This window comes from Haliaeetus leucocephalus, unplaced genomic scaffold, assembly GCF_000737465.1.
Source record: "Haliaeetus leucocephalus isolate CR32 unplaced genomic scaffold, Haliaeetus_leucocephalus-4.0 Scaffold646, whole genome shotgun sequence".
NCBI lineage: Eukaryota > Metazoa > Chordata > Aves > Accipitriformes > Accipitridae > Haliaeetus > Haliaeetus leucocephalus.
The window spans coordinates 3,787,243-3,803,772 of record NW_010973082.1 but is presented as its reverse complement, the minus strand read 5'-3'; the positions used below and the strand labels follow the sequence as shown (position 1 = coordinate 3,803,772).

General features: G+C 38.7%; 1 protein-coding gene across 8 annotated transcripts in view; it reads right to left on the bottom strand.

Moving 5' to 3' along the window:
- Positions 1-15,171, bottom strand: part of TEX2 (testis expressed 2) — a 54,433-nt gene extending 39,262 nt beyond the window's left edge. For 6 of the 8 annotated variants that reach the window (XR_775102.1, XR_775103.1, XM_010578632.1 and 3 more), the window contains exon 1: positions 10,265-10,415. The gene's annotated coding sequence lies outside the window, so the exon portion shown is untranslated. Of the gene's footprint in view, positions 1-4,411; positions 4,502-10,264; positions 10,416-15,148 lie in introns of those variants that run through there. The other 2 variants (XM_010578634.1, XM_010578633.1) reach the window with 2 other exon arrangements.
- Positions 15,172-16,530: the final 1,359 nt, after the last annotated feature.

Sequence of the window (16,530 nt, the reverse complement as noted above, 5' to 3'; positions counted from 1 at the left end):
CCTAGGAAAATTGCTATGGCAAATAAGGAGTCTTCAAAATTACTGGAATTTTTTTTTTTAAGACAGGCACTGCTAATAAGGTCCTTAATACAAGCTTATATTTACGATGCTTCAAAAATAAGCAAATTAAAATTGTTTAATGTTAGCTAAGCAAGTCTATTCTATATTAACATTTTCCCCAAAAAACCTCAGAAAAGTCAGCTATCACATTAGTTTCTCTGCCTTCACCAATAAAAGATTAATTTTCTTTCCTATTCTCCTTCCATGACACATCACTTACACCAAAAACTTCATAAAGCTGCACTACAGTTTAATTTTGACAAACACGAACTAAGCAGTTAAAGGTTGTCCAGAAACTCAGAAAAATCTAACTTCTTCCTATTTAATGCTTTTCTGAAGACTGAAATGAAGTGATACTTATAAGAAATTGAACATTTCCCCTAACAGAAAAAATAAAAGAAGTTAAATCAAAGCATAAAACAAAACATGCAATAACTCATAGAAGAACAATAAACAGTGGGTAGAGAAGAGTCACTTTACTTTGCTACATATTGTGACATATATTATTTTAAAAACAAGAACATATAGAATCGCAAGGAGCTTTCCGCAAAGAGAATGAACCGCAGTTGCAGGACAGGCTCCTCATCCCCCTGGCCTGTTCACAGAACATTGTTCACAGAACAATGCCTGCGCTCTGCTGGACTTCAGAAGGAAGGCACGCTCCCAAAAGGACTCCAGGGAAGCAACAAGCATCAGCACTAGATTAAAAACAGAGCAGCAGCAAATCTGCTAAGTGTGAGACAGAAAACTAGCTAGCAAAACACGCCTGCGGTAGCTAGCGCAGCGCTTCCAAGCTGCCAGAGCTGGGAGATGAAGCCTGTCAGCACTGAGGCAAGAAGGACTTCTGCAGTTCAACAAATCTGATGACATGCCTGGAGAGGTTGCTGCCTTGCCATCGTATCAGTGTAGCACTGCTCAATCGCTATAGGTCAGATTTTATTTTGCAACAGAACTGCTTCTCTGAAATGCAAAGGAGATGCTGGAAGACGTATGGGGTGAGTATTGGTAATGTTAGCTACAAGTCGAGCCCAGAAACTTGTTCTTGATGTACAGCTCTTCAAGAGCTCAATTTCAACACAACCTCGACTAACGTTTGTTTCCCAACCAACTGCAATACTACTGGTGAAGCTCCTCAATACTGAGTATTATACATGTTAGGAAAGCATTGTGAACAGAACTGTTGTAATAGCAAAAAGCTGCTTTTACCATTTGAGTCAACTCAAAGTATGATTTTTTTTTTTCAGATTACTCACACACTTTCAATAACATACTCCTCTGCTCTTTGCAGTAGATTCAGACTGCACCAGAGTGTAATTTCACTAAAGAACATTTACTCCTAGTTGGCACAATGAGAACAAATGAAAATGCTAGCACATTATACTTTCTCCATTCATGTGTTCTTCTCCTACGAACTACTTTATTCTTGTTTCTTTACCATTCCATAATTGCAAGCAACAAGTAGCATCTTTTCCTTCCAAAACACTCAACATTAAACAGTTCTAAGGGACCTTTTAGTAGTTCCCTAATTCCCACAACAGAACAAAACAAAATAATAAAAAAAAAAAAACCACACAACCAAATCCTCCCTCTCCCCCTCCATCACAGATTTTTGAGATTTAGCCATTTCCTATATCATATATTGCCGACTTTAAAAAGCACATTCAAATACTTATTTTTCCAGGTAACTAGTTGCTGGCATCAAAATTACCCCAAAAAACTAATTTGGTCATGAGTGAGAAGAGAAATGCCCCAGAAAAACAAAGGTTTACTGACCTAGATCTGAAACTCCTGCAGTAAGGGATTTAGAAGTAAATACATTAAAACCAGAGCATACTCAGAGGCAAACTTTTGTCACAGTCTAAAGCCAGCTTTTTCTACTCTTCTCTTCCAAAACTGCTATACTATCTGGCTGAAGCACTCTCTTCAGAGTGACCCTGATAAGCCAAAGGGAAGTAAAAAAACACTGGTCCATTAGCAATCCTGAGCAATAAATATATAACTGCTGCGTTTGTTCTCTTTTAAAAGGGAGGAGAGACTAAATCGGAATTTGCTGGTGCTGCAGAAGTTCTGCATCTTGACAGAAAATGTTTTATTATTACAGAAATAAAACATCAAAAGCTTACATATAAATTACATCCTATCGAGAGGGTAAATGGTGAGGTAGAACATAAAACTATGCCGCACTGTAACTCTCTCCCTCTTATCTCAGTGGAAAGAAAAAAAATCTCAACTTCCCATTAATCTGATGAAAGATTATCTAAAACCTCTGCAGATTAGTCCACAGTTGAAAATGCTGTCCGCATCACTGATTAAATTAAAGGTCACTATAAAATCTTTGGGTGAAATTTTGACTGAGTGACTTATAGAAAAGCATGTTTCCAAAATGAAGTAAAATAAGCTGCCTTGAATCCTAAATTAAAAAGGGCTTATCAGAATTGTATTACAGGCTCATTTTTCCCAACAATTCAAATGCACATCAATAAGCAAAACTGCCTACAGGTAACAAGTGAGCATTAAAGGACTTTTTTACATTCACGTTCATTTCACTAACAATAATTTCAGTCAATATTCACAGCAGCTGAGAAGTTAAAACAACCATTATACACCTTCATATGAAAACAGCAGAAAAGATACTAAAAATAAATATGCTTGTCCACATGAAGCTAAACACGGATACACAAATGAGCAGCACCAATTAATAATTCAAACTCTAGGTCCCCATGTAGAATGTAGTTATGAAAGGTCATTAAAAAAGGAACGGAATCTACAGATTTACAAACCATACCCCAGAGGTATCTAACTTTTTTTTTTCCAGTGGATTTTCAACGATTCATCAAATCTTGTATTTCATATGTACAACCTTCATTCTAATTTCATGTTTTGCAGAGGATTAGCATGCAAGGTGCTTTAAGGCTTTTTTACTTGACAGGACAAAACATAGTACACAGTCATGGTTTCTTGATTTCTCAGAGATGTTTTCAAAATTAGAGAAGGCTGGTTTAACAAAAAAGGACTAAAGCATTTAATACTTAAAAGTATTTAGGTTTGGACCAAGCACACATCCCTAAGCAGCAAGGTAGTAACTTCAAAAAAACCCAAGCCAAAACAAACCAAAAAAAACAACAACAACAAAAAAACACCAAACAAACAGCTACAGAACCATGATGGACCAGCAATGCCACATATTCCAGAAAGTCACAATGGCAGAGCAGAAAAAAGGCACAGCAAGGGGAAATCTTTCCACTCAACCTCTCACAGACCAACTCAGACAAGGGGAGTATCTTTGCAACACTGCATGTACTCGACGAACCCTCTTCTCTGCCAGCAAAGTCCTCACAACTTCATGTATACAAGTGTCAGCAGGACTTTTTGCCATCCTGCATTGTCACACATTTGTGAATGTGTCTTTGCACGCATATTGGGAATGGATAGGTCAGTAGGTTTCAGCTAAAAGAAACTTCCTACGTTGTTGTCTACAAAAAGTTACTCACACTGACATCTGTTGGGTTTTTACCAAGGTAAGTTCAGCCAGAAGCAGCAGCACATTATCTCCAGCTCTTCTAATATAGCCAGGTCAGTGCTGTTGCCTTTGCAACCACTCTAGACCCTGTGAGAAGTGCAAGCAATACAGAACTCCTTATAGAAATGTAGATGACTTCAGGTACCTAGGACCTTGGCATGCCCCAGGCAAAATGCAGTCAATTATCCAAGGATTATCTGGTTTCTGATCTTTCTCATCCCCCAGCTCTGGTGGTACTTTTCCAAATTTTGGATCCCCAGGCAGTTGGCAACAAAACAAAACAAGAACAACTAATCAAAGCAAGGCTACTTTCAGAACGTTTAAATTGTCTATGGGAAGGAGGAGTGCTACATCTGCGTTTAATACAAATAAAAAAGTATTCATACCTAATTAGAAAGGCAGTTGTACTTAACACATGAAAATTAATTAGCCTAAGGTACCTGAAGATACATAGCAAGTTACAACTATTGACAAGGAAACCACTGTTAGAGAGCATGTTGATTACATTTGCTTACTTTCTTCCACCTCATCTACCTAAGAAAAGCAAAAAGTGTCTTTGGTAAATGTAGAAAATGCATTCCAGATAGAACAGAACAGGATTTCTCAGATGTTTTTGCAAGCATAATCCCCAGAGGGTCCAAAGGACAGAAAAGCTTAAGAAAAGGTCAATAAATAGGACTTCATAACATGCAAGTCTTTTCAGAGTTGCACAAGTTTGAGAAGTGGTGGGTCAAAAGTAATTCAAAAGTAATTCAACCCAAAAGTTAGTGTTGTCCAAGGTTTTTTTTAAACAATTGTTCCTAGCACTTAGAGAGGCAATCTTGCCAATACCTGTATGCCATTCATTGAGTAGTCTTGCCTGTCACTTGATTCCATGAAAAATTAATGGCGAAAGGTATTACCAGCACTTCATGCTACCTGGAAACTGCAAAGGCAAGAAACATAAATCAGCACCACACAAACAAAAAAGCTCTTCATGATCTGATTTTGGAAGAAAATGGCTTATGGACTAGATTTCCAGACCTCTCTGAAAGCCCTGAGCAGGTAATCATGTTATTTTGAGTTTCAGTATTAGTAGGAGGGTGAGAAAAATTTTGCTTTAGCTTACCTCACTGAAGAGTAGTGTTCACACAGCACTTTGAACAAATAAGATCACACAGAATTACTAACAACTTAAAACAGCAATAGCAAAGACTAAGAACCATGTTAAAGCAGCTGAAGAATCACATAACCCATCTTATTCTAGCAACAAGTGTGCAGAGATCATAAACTACTAATAATAGCTTCTATGCTTTAAATTCCTTTAACTTATAATTCATAGAAGGATCCATAGAAAGTTAACAAAATGTAAAGCCAACTCTGAAGAAACCTTGTCCTAAGAATAGCAGGAAAACAAAATGGCAACCTCAGAATTGGCGAGTACCAGACATCTCTCTCTGCTTAAGGCAACATTCATCTCATTTCATTCAGATTTATGTTCAATTCAAATACCTAGAAACTAAAATGCAAAAGTTCAGCAGCATTGTAGCTTTCCAACTGGAGGATGCAGTGCAGAGTGACGAGGACAGAACATCCAAGATACTGAAATTTTCCCAAGACTGAAATGGAACCTAGATGGCCCCTAACGATCTGAGTTTTTCCCATGCTAAAGACAAAGTTTTGCTTATTAAAAAAAAAAACACAAAACCAAACACACAACACAGAAACACTGTCAACCTCGAAGAGCAAAGATACTAAGTGAGTCCCAATTAAAAAAACTTAGGACAGACAACGCAGACTTTCCCAGCTTTCCAACTAACTATCAAGACAAAAGGGGTCTCGGGGTTTTTACAGCTTGTCAGAAATCTTCTAGAGCCTTGCAACTGTCATATACATTTCAGTATAGTCTCTCAAAGATCAATTTTTGCATTAAAGAGTGGTTTAAGCATTTTATGATTAAAAATACTGGACTATGAGAGAGACAGACACAAAAAAACCCCACTCAAGTGCACAGGGCTGAAGCAACCATAAAATTCCTAGTCATTCTATTACAGTACATTCAAATATTTTACAAAATCCACAAAAGTATTAAGGCAAAAGAAGTAGAAGTATTTTGCAAAAGCATCCACGTCTGTGTTCTCATTTAAATACATGTTTTCTTATTTTTCACACAGTATTTATAACTCTAAACATTTCAAAGTGTAACCTTATTGACACGTTGGCAAGAATCTTCACTGGACTTTGTTATCCAAAACATGAAAGAGGTCCCTGCTAAAAACAGGCTACTAAAATCAAAGCCACTAGCTTGATTTGCATTCCCCTCCATTTCTTGCATTAGACACAGAACAGAGCAATAGTTAATGGATCAGTTTAATATATGAAAGCTTTTTGGTGGTTTGGTTTTGTTGGGGTTTTTTTTATTTTTTTTTCCCCAAGAGGGATTGAGGTAGCTCCTATTTCTAAAAGCCGTGATACATTTTAATTGCAACATATGATAGGTCAATTACAGATTGCCTGACCTTAACAGCTGCTTTACAGGCTTGACTCTTACTGAAATGAACTGAGTCAGAAAATGATGAGCACCTCCCACAACATATTTTTTTAATCCTAATTGCTAAGAAACTATGGCAGGTAGATACATGAAAGAAAACGAACCTCACTAGCAATCTGAATTAACAGGATCATTTTACATAAAAGTAGATATCAAGACACCGTATTTCTCATAAGGAAAAAGAAAATCAGTATACTGTGATGACAAAGTGAGGTACTTATGCACCTTAAAACCCTTTTGTTCACACCCCTAAGCAACAAGCATATGAGTGGATCCTTCCTACTCTGTTTTTCTCTCTCAAAATGTGGGTGGGGTTAACACACCTAGAAAGATAATTTGTCATGTGAATCCTCTCAAAAAAACAGCAACCAAAATAAGATTGGGATGAACACAAACAATGCTCTCCTCTCCTTTTTTTGTTGAGCAGCATGGATCTACCCCAACATGGTCTTTCACTGTGTGAATCAGGCCACAAATGTAAAAGAAAAAAAAAAAAAAACCAAGAGAGAAAAAAAACCCCACACCTCTCTAAAAGGTTTAAGTTAGTTAACAGTTTTCTGAACTTTTCAGCACTCCTTGAAAAGTGTTCTCACTGCCTCTGGTGAAAAGTAGTTTCCAAAGATCAATAATGCAGGAAGCAACACAGACAGCCATTTATTCATTCTCTCTCAGCTCAGAAAGAAATTATTTGTTCCTATATGGTATAATTCACTCATATAGCATGCGGACACTGGCATAGGTCCTTATCTTAGTGGAAAGTAGACCTCAGGTAGACTAGTATGATGGGACAACATCTGTAAATGAAATCATTCCTACAGGCCTTTTTATTTCAGAGATGCACATACTAAATTTACATATGGAGCTGTAAAACACGCACACAGATCTCACTTTCGCAAACGTTAATCAACGTAGTTGTCTCCAGGAATTTAATCCAACAACCCCACAGGCTGAAAATGAAAGGGTCAGAAGGTGGGTGTCTTGTGGCAATACATACTCCAATTCCCCAGCTGCCTGCTGAATTCACAGCACAATATGAAGACCTTAAAAAAAATTTTTTTTAATTAATTTTTCAGAAGAACCCCAGTTCCACTTTAAATCCAAGTAGTATTCATGCAAGCTCTGTACTGTCAGTCTCCTTTGCAGTTACTTCCTTGTAAAAAAGGGCTAAAATCTTCCCTTTCGCATCCTATGATATTTGCTATTCGATAACCAGGTATTATCAGTGTTATGTTTGTCCAGCAAATACCTTTCTGCACTGTAAAAGTTTCTAATATTGCAGACAGAAATAACGTCTATAGTCTTAACTACTTGATAGAATAGGTAAGAACGAATGCACTCCACTGTATGTGGGTTACATTTTGTGCACGCACATGCACAGAAAGTGTCATTAAAGTAGCTTCAAGGAAATGAATTTTAGGTCATCAATTTTAAGGTCTTGATTTGCTGAGAGATAAAAGAACAGCAAAAGCCACCAGATGGATTCAAAAGGGCAAAGGGAAGTAAGTGTCTTTGAGCCATATCCTGCCTTGTTCAATTACAGTATTATGCAGGCAATACTAATTTTAGGCATATGGCAGTGTTCTTGCATACATGCTTAATAAATCCACCATGCATTTGTTTATCAAACAGAGTCAAGCAGCTATACAAGCTCTGAATTACATACGCTGTTAATAAGTTTGTGAGTACATACATACTCACTTCCTCATACATCACCATACACCAGGGGTGTGGCTGTTTAAGCGAGGCTTTTAATTCCTGAGAGAAAGAAATTCGCAGGACAGTCAACCCATAGCAGTTTTCATTGGTAAATATACTGCTTAGGGCATCTGGATGCAAGAAGCAGATTTTTAAAAATATATCCTGACGAAGTAAAGTACTAAAGCAACACTCATGGTACAGCACAGCGATTTACTCATTTTTATCATCTTAATTGTGAAGTTTAGCTTGATAGAATAATAAATAACTAGCTAGAATTTCTAAAACCTGGCCAATAAAAATGAAACTGAAAAGTTGTCCCAACTCATCAGAAAAGCAAAGGTTCATAAAATCTGTTCAATACTCAAAAACAACTACCAATCCACATCTCAAAGATACATGACAAAAGAAATGGAGATCCATACAACCAAATATTTATGCTCTTAAATACAACACACCTCTAAACTGATCTTTTCAGACACTCAGTTTTCTACAACTGTTAGGCACAGATCTTCAGCTTGCCTGTAACCTCTAGGCAGTTTTAAGGCATCTTGGAAAACTTGACCTGTTGTCATAAAGGGAATGATAACTGGAATTACAAAACAGGAGACAGTTTGTGTGCACAGCTGGTCCTTTCTCCATCCACGTCTCTTGTTATTCACTAAAATAACATATAAATAGAATAGTAGCAATTTTATTCCCCCCCTCAAAATACTTCTGTGAAGTTGTCACACGTTTACTCAGAAGGTTTATTAAAGACCTGGCAAAGCCTTTATTAACTAGCACATTTTTCAGTTGACAGACATTTAGGATTATCTTCCCCTTAGTTCTTTCCCCTTCTCCCAATTCATTTGTTTAATACTTCAAGTCAAGTTGAAAAGGAAGAAGTGTAAAAGTGATTAGACAAAAAGAACTGCTACTGAGAAGGTCTTACAAAGATAAGCCTTATCAAACTTCACAGCAGCTACAAACAAGAAGAAACTTAAGGATCAGTTTCATTTACCACCAAAATATATTTATTTATGCGTTCAACCCCAAACATTACACAAGAGTATTAGGAAAGAAAGTGAAGCCCCTCCGGGCAACAGAAATGACAGATACATGTTAAGCAAGCAGAATGGAAATACCCAGCTTGGAAGGCATCCAGAGCAGAAATCTTCACCTTGCATTGGCCACTTCGGCACAGGGAGACAGGAACAGGAGATGGGAGGTGACCGGTGGACAGGGAGCAGGGGTATGAGAATGCTATGGGAATTCTGTGACTCGGTTGTGAGATTATCGTTCCCAGCCTCAGCTAGAGGATGCTCCCTGAAACATGGCAGAGCCCTGCACAGGCAGGTTCTTGATACTCAGAAGTTTCAGAAGAGAAGGTGATACAACATACTGCAGCTAGAAGCCAAGAGGCAGAGAACACCAAACTTAAGCCGAGAACTTTCACTGTCTGCTTTTAGTATCACATGTTAAGCAATATTTCCCTATCAAGCTACCACAATCACAAGTGTGTGAGCATGACTATTGCCCTTCCTCTCAAAGAAGCCTTATTCTTTGAGTCTGTCTGGGCTCATAAAACAGACATTTTTATTTCCTCAGTCTTAATCCTGGCTTCCAGTGAAACAAAATTATTTTTGCACCTTTCTATTTAATTTCAGTTCAGAACTTCATTGCAGCTCATGACAGCTTGCATCTACGTTTCAGTGTTCTGTCATCTGCTTTGAAACTCCCAGTATCAAAGGATACAGCAGCTTGGTTTGTGCTCATATTTTTGCAGTCCTATTTTACAACTGAAGTATAATTTAATCAAAACACTTGAAATCCAGAGTAAAATCTAGAGTCTTACAGCTCTCAGTCCTCTGCATAAGCTACCAAAACCCAATATAGCAATTTTTCAGACTCAAAAGAGATCCTTTGGAAGAGCACCCCAATTCCTGAATATGCGTTTTCATACTCTTTTAAGAAATCCTCTTTCAAGTTTGACCATCCCATCTTCTCACAGCTTCAGGATAACAATCCTGCACTGACAGGGTAAGTGGTCCAGGACATGCAATACGTTCACCAGCACTAAGGGACATTGTTCTGCAATGTTGCTGTTATCCAACACCAGTGGGGTCAAAGAGCATAACAGTTTATAAACCACAGAGACACTAGGTAATGAATATTAAAGCCCAGTTCATACGACGATTCATTTGCGCTACCCTTCTGGCCTTTATGGGCAAACACCACTGTTTACTGTGTTTTATTGATCTTCTGTTATCCTTTGTCTATCAGTCGTCTCGCCTTTTAGAACACTAACTTAACTGCTGTGCTACGTATTGATTTGGACTGTGCACAGCAGAATAACACACCTTGCTGTTCAGAAAGGAGAGAGTTAAATAGAAGAGAAAGATAACGAACAGAGAGCTAGGAATTTTGAGGAGCAGGAAGGCAAGACAGGCAAGATCAGAGAATAAACCCTTTTTTACCATTATATTCTCATGTCTCTCCAAAGACACTAACAATCAGCTTCATCAGAGATAATAGTTCTGAGTACCCAGAGAATAAAGACGACTGGTAAATAACCCGACACCTTAGAATTCCTCTCCTCGCAGGGGGTGAAGCAGGAAGAAAAAACACCTGCAACGGCACACTGCAGATATTTCAGCCACTCTAACCTACTCTGTTGTCAAAACTTGCTCCTCTGCTTCCGCTCTCCCAGGATTTCCAACGGGGGCAGGACTGGCGTTGGCTATCACAGGAAGTTTTTAAGCAGCTCTTCTCAGGTGCCTTAATTGAGCAATTTCAACCTAAGGCACTTGCTTTTTATTTTCCAGAGATACTGGTCATCAAGGACTCCGTTAAAGGAAATGGCGATGCATCTGTTAATCAGGTCTTAAAAGGGATACCTCGGTACCCCTGGGGATCCAAAAGAATTCATTACTGTAACTGCCTTGCTCCACAGGAAGAAACTACAGAGAAGGCAGATAGCACAGGAACAACACCACAGGCAAATACTGCATGACAGAACTGGTCTGATTGGAAGCCTTACACTACATTGCACGTATTGTTACTATGCTTGCCAAAGAGAGGGGATTTTGCTCTGTAAGCATACTCGAAACTCATGAAACTAAGTTAGCATATGGCAGCCTCCAGTGCAAAATTACTCCAATAAAGGACTTGTGTGAAAGAACCTAAATATCACCTTAAAAGATTTAAAATTTCATTTGCCAAGTAAATAGGTACTTTTGGACGTACACTATGCAAAGCTTGGCCCAAATCCAAGCAATTCCCTTTACTTCCAGTTCATCTCGAGAAGATGATACTTCAGTGCTAACTCTCCAGGTGGTTAAATTTCAGTCCTCACAATGCTCCTGAGTGAACAGACACACAGAGGCTAAGGCCGTTGGGTGAAGTTAAGTGTTCCTAGCCAATGCAATCTTCATGGTTTGTTGCTTCAGGCTGGAAATGGGATCTTGACCAATAATTATTAACTTTCTGCCTTCAAACTGCTGGGCTTGCCATGTTAACAGAAGCTTTGAAAAGTTAACCTGTCCAAGAACAGATAATTCACAATTCTGACAAGAACAGCAGGTCATATATTTTTAGGACACAATAATTGGGATTCTGTCCCACACATCCAGAAAAGAAGCTGAATTCAATCACTTGTAGCACAAAAAAAAAAAACCGACCCACACCCAAACCCTTTACTTTGTGGATCCGAACCATTTACCACAATCCTCTACAATAACGAAACGAGTGGTACACTTTTATTTTTACATCAGCAATCAACAACAGCTTTACACATACCATAATGATATGCATCAGTGCACTGAAGGAATAAACACAGAATGGGGAATACTAACGGATCATCCTAAAGCTTTCACTATTTACTGCAGTGCCTCTGAAGGCCTTACATCTTGCTCTTACACTAGAGAGAGATTTCTGAGGGACAGACAACACTGTACTTTGCAGTTTTGCCTTTGCTCCCTAAAAGTTAAATACTGCTTTTCCTCAAGCTATCTATGATTGTGTTACTCAGCTGAATTTAGAAAAATTATTCCCAGATTGCACATATCTTCAAATTTGCAGTTTCCATTCCAGCCTGCACTAAGAAAAAGATTTTGCAAATACAAGCTTGTTTCTGTATTCCATGTCCTTTTCCAGTAAGCCTAATGAAGATGCTGCCTCCCCTACAGACCTGTGCAATAGAGACACAAAGCAACAATAGAAAATACTTAGACAACTGTCTCTGTGTCACAAATTTCATCAATTTCTCAAAAATACAACATCCAGACAGAAAATAGCATATCTGAGACAGCAAGAGACATCAATGAAAAGATCCCAAGCATGGAGAAGCCTCGCAGGCCTGGAGTTTGTGCATTGTTTCCCACCAGTTGAGTCTCAGAAGGGTTCTCCAGACGACCTCTTTAAAAAATAATAATTAAAAAAATATTCCTGCCTAACCTAATTGAGCAATCTCATTTTTCCTCCTCTCCTTCATATCCTTTCCTTCCCTCAACACTAATGCTTAATTCCACAGCATATACAGTTGTTTGCTTATTTCTGAGAACATGGATCCAGCCTTCCACTAGGAAGAAAGAGCACAAGCTGTCCATGCCTTCACATCAGGATGGTTTGAGAACTATCAAGATGCACCACTCTGGATGCTGTAGTCCTTTCTCCCACCACACTGAGCAATTCATGCTCCTAAACACCAGCATTAAAGGACTCATACATGGCATATTAACTGACAAATCTCCATCATAAAACAGAACGGAGATGAAGATGGAACTAAGGTAATTAAATATCCTGTTTTAACAGTATGGTATACCAGAAAGCACACATCTGGTACACAGAACACGCAACATTTTCTGTCTTCAAAGTACACTGCTAAAAATCAAAACTAAAAGCCCATACAAGACCTTTCATTACAGAATAGATACTCCTCTTGAAAAGCTGATTAACATGGTTTCTGTAAATCCACAGACGGGATGCTTGAGTAGATACCTACAGACACAAACACCTACGTCAAGGCCTCACACATACGTAATGAAAGCTAACACTACCTTACGAACAACATATTTCAACAGAATTAGTTCACGTTAAGTACTGCTTTTTTCATATGAAGACTTCTTTTGCATTACGTCATGTTGTAAATGTGGTCATTTTCATATGAAACTGCAAACTCTGTTTTCTTAACCTAACAAAACTTCGGTGAGCTGCACAAAGCTATGAGCTATAGCCATAAGAGCTGCAGATACTGTCACAGGGCAAGAAAGAAGAGACTACTCAGCGGGAGCAAGCCTTCATGCCAACTTAGCTTTGTAAAAGTCAGGAAGAGGTTAAAATAGCTGAAAAACACTAATAATCAAAAAGGCACTTGGAATAAAAGTTTTTTCTGCACACAAAAAGTAGTGGAGAAGAGAACTAGACTGCAGGAACCAAGTCTAATAAAAATCAATAAAGACACTAAACTGCTCTCCATCAAATTCTAAGTCTCTCCTTTGTCACGATGCCTTAAAAAAGCTTAATAATTGTATTATTAATGCACTGAAATCATTGCCCGTTCATATTGTTTCACTGTTTCCTTCATTTAATCATCTGTTGTCTCTTGAAATATAAACTCTTTAGAGACAAGAGCATCTTTTCCAATCATTGTACAGCACCTTGGAAAATGAGGAGTGTTTCATGAATAGGGTTCCTAGATGTCACATGCCAGTATAAGTAAGTTGTCTTCCCCAGCAACATTAAGTGAAAGTTTAAAATACAATAAACAACTTGTTTATTAGCTGGAATTTTGAAATCTGACAATGGTGTTGCCCTACAAGTAGCTTGGGAGTTACTTTTATGCTTGTCATTTCTCCTCCAGGTATTGCAGAATCACAACATAATCTATGTTGAAAGAGACCTCTGGAGCTACTCTGCTCCAACCTCTTCCTCAAAACACGGTCAACTTGTAGCCTTACATCAAGGAGAGGACACCAGGAATAAGGTCAGTTGCATGCAGCATTGCAAGTTTGGTTCTGACCATCAGAGATCTTGGGCCATCAATGTGAGATAGTATATCAAAGTTTATACAACTTTGTATGGAGGCTTTTCTTTGAACAGGTGTCTCACTATCTAGCAGGCACAAAGCCAACACTGCCTTACTTAACTCCCTCATTTGCCCTTTAAGTGCTGCATTCTTCAGCAGTCCTGACACATGGTATTGTTCTCTCAGTCTTTCACTGATCTACCATCCTCCCCTTGAAATCACAACTCACCCTTTCTAGTGTCCACTTTACATTACCTAGAGTAAGAAAAGTCATTGTTCATCCCCTTTATTAGGCACATGTGGCAACCTTACGCACTTCCAGAGTTGATTTCTACTCTGAATACATTACATCTCTTCTAATACCAAGTACAGACTCATAAAGGCTCGCAGTATTAACTTTTATCTTTATTTCTCTAATCTCTAAGCCTACATTACGCTCTTATTTTCCAAAATACATTGCCATCTGATTGTTTCATTTAGGGCAGTAAGAGCTTCTAGAACATGATGCCTTTATTCAAGGGTAAGCGTTTTAGAGCACACTGAATTAACATTACTACTTACTGTGGACATCTGACACCACAATTTCTAGCTTACCAAAAGGAAAAGAATAAAAGCCCAGAGATTTGAGGGACTTTTCCAAGCTCCAAGACTGTGTTTAAGACCAGAATTTACTTACCCTTCTCTTCATTCTTTTGAAACCTACAATTTATCCTAATAAAAAGCCTTTATTTTTCTTCCACTCCTGGGCAGCTATCAGCTACACTCTGCGCGCTCAGCACCACAATTTACTTTTGTCATGGGCCGTAACAGGCTAAAGCTCAGTCCTTGATATCGCACAGAGAACGGGACGGGAACAACAGCACATGAAACATACCCTTACGTATGTCCACTGCCGTGCTTGTGACTGGTCACCTGCACACTCAGACAATGTAAGGTTGGTGGCCTTTCAGACATGGTACAAGAGATTGAGTTCGCACAGAAAGGTGAGATTAGAGCAGCATAATCTCCAAATCTATCAACTAAGAAGCTGTTTGAATACAACAAAGCATCTTCAGTCCTCTAGCTACATGATTTTAAGTTTATTTCAGTTACATTAACCTTTTGTTTACTAGATAAGTTTCCCTACCTCCCATTACTTTGTTTACACATCTACCACAACAGGGAAATTACTGCCATTATACATTCTGCCTAGGTTTCCTGCTCCACATTCTTTACTTGGTAATACAGTTGTCTGACAAGTTCTTCAGTTGCCAACAACTAAGCATTTGCTATTAATATCTGAAACTACTAAGTGTTGTTTTCAGGCAAAAAGAAGTAGGCAATTAATGTTATGTACTTTATTGGGCTGTGTCCTTCGAGTTTTCACTTTGCATTTCATTAACTAATTATCTTTTCTGAAATAAAAGCAATATAGGTCATTTAAAGTTCTTTGCATGGACCAAAAGCAAAGGTCACAGGAGAAGTACTCAGCTTACCAATACAATTCACAGGGGATACCATACCCCAGGAGAGTCCAGTATAAGACGTCTTTGAGCACAGAATTACCTTCTTGGTCTTTTGCTCAAGAGAAAGCGACTTACGCTGCCCTGCCTTAGAAATGCTACCTCAAACCTCAGCACCTAGTTGGAGTGTTAATAATATGCCACCCACAACAGAGCAGCTTGTTGGATCAGCTTTGAAGTCAATCAGGACAATAACCTCTCATGTATCATAAAAGAGCATGATGTTAGAGTCTTTAAAAGTCAATTCTAACATCAGAAACATTACTTACATTTGCCTAAGTTAAAGTGCTTTTACCTATAATTTAGCACATTTTCAATTCAGAGAAAATTGAAACAGGATACTCACGCTGCCTGAATTTTATTCGGAGTTTAGGAACGTGAAGTTATTTTAAAATTCAAAGGAAAAAAAAAAGCTACATCTTCTTGTAAAAAAATACGCCCCTGAGACTGTGAGCCTGCCTTGTTCTTCCTGAGTTATGCAGGCAAGATCATCTTGAAAGAGGAGTTGTGTGAAGACAGAGGAGTATGACAAAGCATCTTAACAGAAGATAATCTTACAGCACTGAAGACTTACACTAATTTATCTTACAGTCACAATATGAAAGTTACATATAAAAGTTTAAATTAAACTCGGCTGTATACTTTAACTCCCCTAAATTATGGACAGGAGTTCCTTAAGACATTTGCGGACAGACACAAATCATCAAGAAGTTGAGCACAGACGTTTAGAAGGAACTTTAGCACATGCTGAAGAGACACGGTAAACAGATTTAGACACCGAACTGCAACAGAGAGGTAAAATACAAATGATACTGAGAATTAAAAAAGCAGCAGAAACTAAAGAGCCGACACCTAGGACAACAGAGAAGGAAACAATTTTAGGAGACAGAAAACCTCTCGCCTTCGATACTAAAAGGCAACTGGAAATCCTCCCCCCAGTTCCAGCAAGAATAAACGTTACCGCCGTTTCCCTCTGCCGCTGGTTTTTAAGCTATCACTTCTACTTCAGCAGTGCTCCTGCCAAACTGCATACCCCACCTCAGCCAAACCTTTCTCTCAGTTACACTGATGGAAGGGGCAAGTAACTCCATCCCGCCGAACCCTGCCCGACAGTAAAAATAAACCCTGCATCCAGCCCCGGCCGTCTGACCCGGCCGCCCCGGCCCAGGCACGGCTCACCCCTCAGCCAGCCGCCCCGCAGCCCAGGACCCCCCCC